The 7,058-nt window shown below is 36.9% G+C and overlaps 1 long non-coding RNA gene across 2 annotated transcripts in view; it reads right to left on the minus strand.

Annotated features, from left to right (window-relative positions):
- Positions 1-7,058, minus strand: part of LOC112550168 — a 17,281-nt gene that overhangs the window by 1,394 nt on the left and 8,829 nt on the right. For both annotated transcript variants that reach the window (XR_003093845.1, XR_003093846.1), the window contains exons 2-3: positions 4,798-4,919; positions 290-377 (exon numbers count right to left, since the gene is read on the minus strand). This is a non-coding gene — a long non-coding RNA (uncharacterized LOC112550168). The remainder of the gene's footprint in view (positions 1-289; positions 378-4,797; positions 4,920-7,058) is intronic.

The raw sequence follows: 7,058 nt of genomic DNA on the forward strand, positions 1-7,058 counted from the left end.
ATATATATATAAATGACTTTATAGTCCTGATGATCCAAGAAATATGCAGAGGCAAGGATTCTTATGGGTGACATCTTTTACTGGAGCAACTGTAATATTAGGATTAAAAATTAGGATTGAAGAGAAAGCCTTCCACATATTTCAACAAATATTTTTCATGTTGCAAACTCTATGCCTTCATCTAAAAATCATAGCACCACTTATTCAGACGATGTGCCTTTACCAGTAAATTGTAGAATAGGGAGCTGACTGCTACTGAGCAAATAATGAACTGAAGTATTCATATTACCTGCTAATTTTTCATCTGAGGCATTTCCTTTGTTTCTGGTCTGCAGAAACAATCTTCATTACAGCCACGTGAGTATTTAGCTATTCATCTGGACAAGAAAACAATCAAACAAACAAACATCACAAAGCAAAAAATCCCCCCAAAACTAGCATCTCTATTTCATGTTCTAGAATACCACTGAACAGATTGATTCAATTATTTTTTATGAACTATATATATTGCTCATGGACAGTTCTGACCAAGTGTTTAGTATTTTCTATAAACTATGTGTTATTGTGACTGATCACAGTGCTCACTTGGTAGTGTTTGCTATCTGACTGGTGAATACAAAAGGACCTCTAGAGTAAACACCTGCATGTGTGAATTTAAAAGAGAGTTTTCATGAAGACTCATACATATAACTTTCTGCAAATGCTCACATCAGTAACGCGCCATTATGTTCTGTGAACTTTGGTACAAGCATAGAAAGGATGCGCAAATGACCAAAGTGAGGTCATTTACAAATTCAAATGATACTTGAAGAAAAACATTTGCAGCAATACTCTGCCTCCACAAATACACACAGAAGTAATGGCTCATAACTCCTTTTCAAATCCCAGACACCATATTTTATGATACCACATGCCATGCCAACCTATTATCTGCCCCTCTGGAGAGAAACTGGGCTTTCCCTTGCTTTGATATGTTCTAAAAAGGGGAGAGGCTATGAGCCAGATCCACAGCTGCAACCCAATAGCAGCTCAGCTGCAAAGATTTTTTTGTTTGAAAACAGAATAGATTTGCTGCAGAAGTTGGAGGGGGATAATAAACAGGAAACCTAATTATTCTGTTTTTACCAAATTACTGTGAAAATCAGAAGGTAATTGATAGCACAATCCAAAGAGCACTTAAGTCTATTGACTTCTGTAGCTCTTGCTCATCCTTTTAAGACACAGTCCAAAATATAAAAACAATGTTTGGGATCTGGTATGCTGCATTGCTATAGTTATCTCCATCACATTGATACAGGAACAATACTGGTTCATGAGGCTGTAGTGCTGAGGAGGTAAGAGTGGAGCTTTCTTTATTCTACCACCATAATCATGTCAAAGCAGCCCTGCCATCCATTCCACTTCATTAAAGATGTTCTTGTTCACCTGTGACTTATTTTCAGTGATTGCCATACACTTCTACCTCCGTCATACTATAAATGTATTTCTCTCTCTTCTTGCTGAGTACATACCTGGTCAAAAGCACTCCATTTTTTTCTCCACTGAGGCAATGAGCCAATCATAAATGTTTATAGGTAATCATAACAAGCTTGAAAGTAATATCTGTTTCATAAGCCTCTCTTGACTATTTGTCCAAACAAGCTGAAGGTTCAGCCTGTTAAATGGAGCCAAGAGATGCTTGTTCAGCTCTGAACTTTATACTTGCATGACTGTAGAAAGCATCTATAAATAGCCTATGAGAAACATAACAGTTTCAGCATAATGGGATTCATGTTTAATATTGGCAATGACTTCCTTTCCCTTAGGATCTCAATTAAAATGTTTAGATAAAATTAAACTGCTACTTAGGAAGAGACTGTGCTGATGAGCAAAATATTTAAACAAACTCCTAAAGCCTGACAGAAAATGGTTCTCTGCAATCAAGCTTTAGAAAGAGAGATGACACAACTGTTTATTACTATAGCATATGCTTATAAAATATGGGCACTTAAGCAACAATATTATGGAAGCTTATAGAAAAGCATGATTTCTGAAAAAGACTGACATTTGTCTTTTCTGAAAAACAAATTAGTATCTGTTTGAGCAAGTTTGGAATATGTTTTCACGAATAGCTACCATCATGATCTCAGCTGATGGGCTTTGGTAAGACAGATTTTCAAGACAGAACAGTTTGGTAAAAAATCTGTTTGCCTATTGTAATGGAAATGGGCTCTAACAACAGTATCTTCCACACACTATTCTTAAGTCTGACTGAGCTTGTGCATAATCCACAATAGGACAAAAATATAATTGTATGATGCGTTTATATTGGAGCCATGGCAAAGCTAGTTCACTGAAAGCACATGTTAGAACAGCCTCTGGGTTTCACTACTTTATGTCTAACTGCTGTAACCTCTGAGGAACTGTTCTGGCAATTGGAAATCTTCTGAATGTGCGTGTGCTTTAGCAAGGCCACTTTTCCATTGGCCACACACTTTGCTTGAGGGTGGTCTGGGAGAAGTTGTCAAAAGACTAACTTATTTTGCAGCTGCTTTTGTGCCAGGAGACTAATCCAAAGCAACTCTATCAGGGGCCAGCATTTGACAGCTGGTTTAGATTTTATCAAAAACACATGCTAAATTTGAGGTGTGCTAAAAACAATCTAGAAAAAAACAACATAAACTGTCCAAAAGTTTATTTAGAAATGAAGTAGAGAAGTCAATGTATGAAAGGAGGAACAAGGAGAAATAAAAGCAAGGTTGAATTTTATTTTGCTCACTGATTAGAGAAATGTGACTGAATACAGACTATTTATTATGTGTAATATGCCTAGTTTCTCACCACCTCATACCCTGTGAAGTAATTTACCTATTTGCAAAGTGAATTCAGAAGATTTGCAAAATGCTGCCACTCTGATTTGATAGCATTGTACACGCACTTGGACTTATTTGGCAAAGGTATAAAAGATTCCATAAGGAACAAGACCAAAGCGAATCAAGCTCAATATCTGTTAAGAATTTAGGTCTTTTATGGTTACCTATTCACTAGCAAACCAGGCCTAAGTATGCATCAGTTTCAAAAAATAATTTCTGGTTTGTTTTGTTTCATAAACTATTCACTGCCACTATGGGCTGAGGACAGAGAGGAATCCTAGTAAGAGGCCAACATGACTGCATCTGAACTCTTTAATAATATGAAATAATAAAACATATGAAAAAATGGACATAATTGCTAAGGATAAGTATAGAGAACAGCATAAGTAGGCACATAGTCAGAAATGATTTGGTACAAAATGAGTAAAAATTAAGAGGAGACACAAAAAGTCATGAGAAACAGTTCTGTTTAATACATTAGTAAAAAAAGAGAAACAGAGGAAAAATAAAGATGTTATTTTTCACAGGTGATAGCCCCAAAAGGATCCTGTAGAAGAACCTGGAATAGTGGCCGTGAACATGGGTCTAAGGGTATAGACAGAATGGACATTTTTTGCCCAATCTGGTCACAGAAAGCAGTTTATAGCCATGAAAGGCACACGGCTTTAAACAGCTTAAAAATGTCTGATAAAAACACCATTTTTAACTATTTGACTAACTCAAGTTTTGAGTTTTCTTTATCTTTATCTCATGACCACCTCAGCCACAGGGGCATAATTTGGAGACCAGATTATAATCTCTTCACTTTATAGGCTCTTTATGAAGTCTTGGAGAAACTCAGTCTGTTATTTCCCCATTCAGGTGGAGGTCTTATGGTGTCAAGTTTTCCTTGAGAAGGCTCTTTTCTGTTTGTTTTCTATTATTCTTCCAGAGTCGTGTTTGTTATGCTTTGGCTCTGAACCCATGGCCAAGCCAATCTAACTTCTGTCTTTTTAGTACTATTATTCCAGTCTAATGGTATTGAATTATTTCAGTTACTTTTTGAAGTTATTAGTCTGTAGAACGTGTGATGTCTGAGGTAGAATTCTTCTGAGACATCTGAATTGAAAGACTTGAGTTCTTCATTCTGTTCTATTAGAGGCCAAGGTTCACATTCATAAAGTGCTCTTGGGAACATAATCATTTGACAAAGTTTATCATAGATAGCTTTGAAATACTACTATTGCCTTTCCAGATTCTACTGGGTTTTGCCAGTACTTTTGTCATTAGGACAATTCTATGTTTGATTTCTAATTTAGATTTCCTGTCTTTTACGATAGCTCTGAGGTACCTAGTTGACTCCATTTGTTTTTGTTTCATCACTTTCCTGTAAATTTCTTGTTGTGTGTGTCTCCATGAGATGCATAATGCTCAGTAACCTAATCACACTACTCAGTAGTGTGCCAGGCAAAACCCATGCTAATATGCTACTGCACAGTAGTGTTAGCCTATTGTGCAATGAACTTCACATAAAAAAATGTGCTGGTGTTACTGTGCAGTAACTGTAGTTACTGTGCATTTAGTTAGTACTTCATTAAGCAAGTACTAAACTAAATATGCACCAACTACTGTGCATTAATAAACATGTAGACATGCCCATTGAGTATCAGAGTTTCCCATACTAATTGCACTGTTTTTTCTGCACTGAACTAAATGCCATAGGCAGTTGCAGAATTGTTGTTGATCAACTAGTTCTGGTCCTGTTCTTCCAATCAAATCAATATAATTTGCAAAATGGAGCTTACAGATCTTCCTCCCTCAGTTGGACAGAGGAAGATTTGAGGATGGAAAATGTTTTCAAAGTTTCAGAGGGCTCTGAAATATGTTCAAGGAAAAGAGTGAAAAGACATGAGAATAGGAGAGTCCTTACCTTATCCAAACTATTTGCTTCACAACACTATCTTACCTGTGAAATTTGCACTTTCTGCATTGTTACAGAGGACTTCGTATTATTATTCAGTGGTCCTTATTCAGTGGTGGGTTTTTTCCTACGTTCTGCTTCTTCATCAGATCCCATAATGATCTTTACTGTAAACAATCAAATGTTTTATGGAAGTCTATGAAATTGAGAATTTTAATGCTCTGTGCATCTTACTTGAAAGACTCTATAGGTCAGAGGATGCTGCCACTAGTTAGCTGACAACTTTAGCTTGGAGTTTCTTGTTCTAGCTTGCCTTGTACTTAATTTTTATAGTTATCACAACAAGACCGTGAACACTCCCAATGTTTTATATGAATGTTGATACTAGAAAGACAACATCCTAACACCAAATAATTGTCTATCTGGGTTTTCTTCATTAGGAGTGTGCCAGATACTTCTCCTACATGATTAATGTGGTTATAAAGTACTGTCAAGGATGAAATTGTTGTATCTGTCAAACTGTCCTGAGGGCGGCTGTTCTCAGACAGAAACTTTAAAAAAAAAAATGGAATGGGAAAATGCAGAACAAGAAATCTTCCACAGATTGGATTGTTTTATATATAGTTTAAACAAGGACTATGAATTTTTATCCAGTGGATTAGCTTTCGTGAGTCCTTGTTTCTATGGGTTACTGATTGTTTTCTTGTTTCTCCTAGCATTTTTCCCCTCTCCCTTCTCCCTCCCCACTCTCGCCCCCTTGTCTTTTGTATTCTAATATCTCTGTCCATCTTATACTCATTCTACACATCCTTCCATAGCATGTGATGAAGTGAGCTTCAGTTTACAGCAGCCTGTGGTGTGTATATGGGTGTGTGTATATATCTATACACACCATTTAAAGATAGATAGATAGATAGATAGATAGATAGATTGCAGCCTTTCCAGTGGGCAATTTATTCTTGCGATGTCCATCTCCTCTCTTGGTAGCCAGAGGGGAAGTCTTATACTTCCATCTAAAAAGTGCTCAGCAGTCTCCAAGCGCTTAATCTAACACATCAAACCTTTTAATGGTCTTTCATTAAATCTTCAAAAGGCCAACATCTTAAAGTCTGATATTATGAAGACATTTTTATCTTTGCTTTATTTTATGAGTATTATCTAAATTTCTTTGTTTGAAACTGGCCTTTAAAATGACTATTAGAATATACCACAAATTTTAACTTCTCACAAGGAAGAAAAATATAACCATTAAAATGCGACAGTGACTTTAGACCAATACAAATCTTTTGGAGACAGAGTTTTATGCTACAAGACACAGATGAACCAGTCACCAAAGTACAGATATTACATCTTGGAAAATCCCACACATAAAACTAACAAACAAATTCTAGTTGACACGGCAAATAAGATTGTCACAGGCCTGTCTGTAGGGAGCCCCAAAAGCCCCAAGTTTCTCCCAGCTGTTCTGCCACTTGTCCCAAGGAACAAGGTTGCTCTGAGATAGCTCTCTGTCCCATCAAGCCTCAGTTTCACTACTCTTAAACTGAACCCTGAAGATACAGTGAAGGATTATCTGCTAGCCCCAGGTGGGTACCCTATTTGTAGGTTGAGAAGAAATTATAGGCCCCCCTTTCCACGTAAGGGGTAGCCTGAAATGAAGATGATATCAAATTTCTCTGGATAGTTGAATTCCAAGCTGATGGAGAGATGCTGCAGAAAGATCTCACCGACCTAAGTGAGTGGTCAAAAATGGCAGATGACCTTCATTGTTGACAAATGAAAGGAATGTACCAGGGGGAAAATAATCCCAACTAGATGTACACAATGAAGGGTTCTGAACTAGCTTTTATGACTCAGGAAAGAGACCTTGGAGTCACTGTAGATTAGAAATGAGTAGAATCATAAAAATCATAGAAATGAGTGAGAGAGATTTAAAACTAACCAGATAAATTACTTTTTTATGCCACACATAGTTAACTTGTGGAATTCATTGCCACAGGAAGTGGTAGATAGTAGTGGAGACAGATAGCATACCCAGGTTTAAAAAGGGACTAGACAAATTCCTGGATGATGGATCTATTAATGGTTGTTGAGCAGAATGGTTAGAGATGCTTCCTCAGGCATGTTTAAACCAATGAGGGTACATGCCAGGGGTGGTTATAAGTATGGGATAAATCACTTTAGATGTATCTGGTTCAATGTTTGCCATCTATAGCATCCACTTCTGTCACTGTCATAGCTTACCAGGCTAGATAGACCATTGGTCTGATCCAATGTGATACTTATTGTGCTTATGGAACATCACT

This window comes from Alligator sinensis, unplaced genomic scaffold (assembly GCF_000455745.1).
Source record: "Alligator sinensis unplaced genomic scaffold, ASM45574v1 scaffold16_1, whole genome shotgun sequence".
NCBI lineage: Eukaryota > Metazoa > Chordata > Crocodylia > Alligatoridae > Alligator > Alligator sinensis.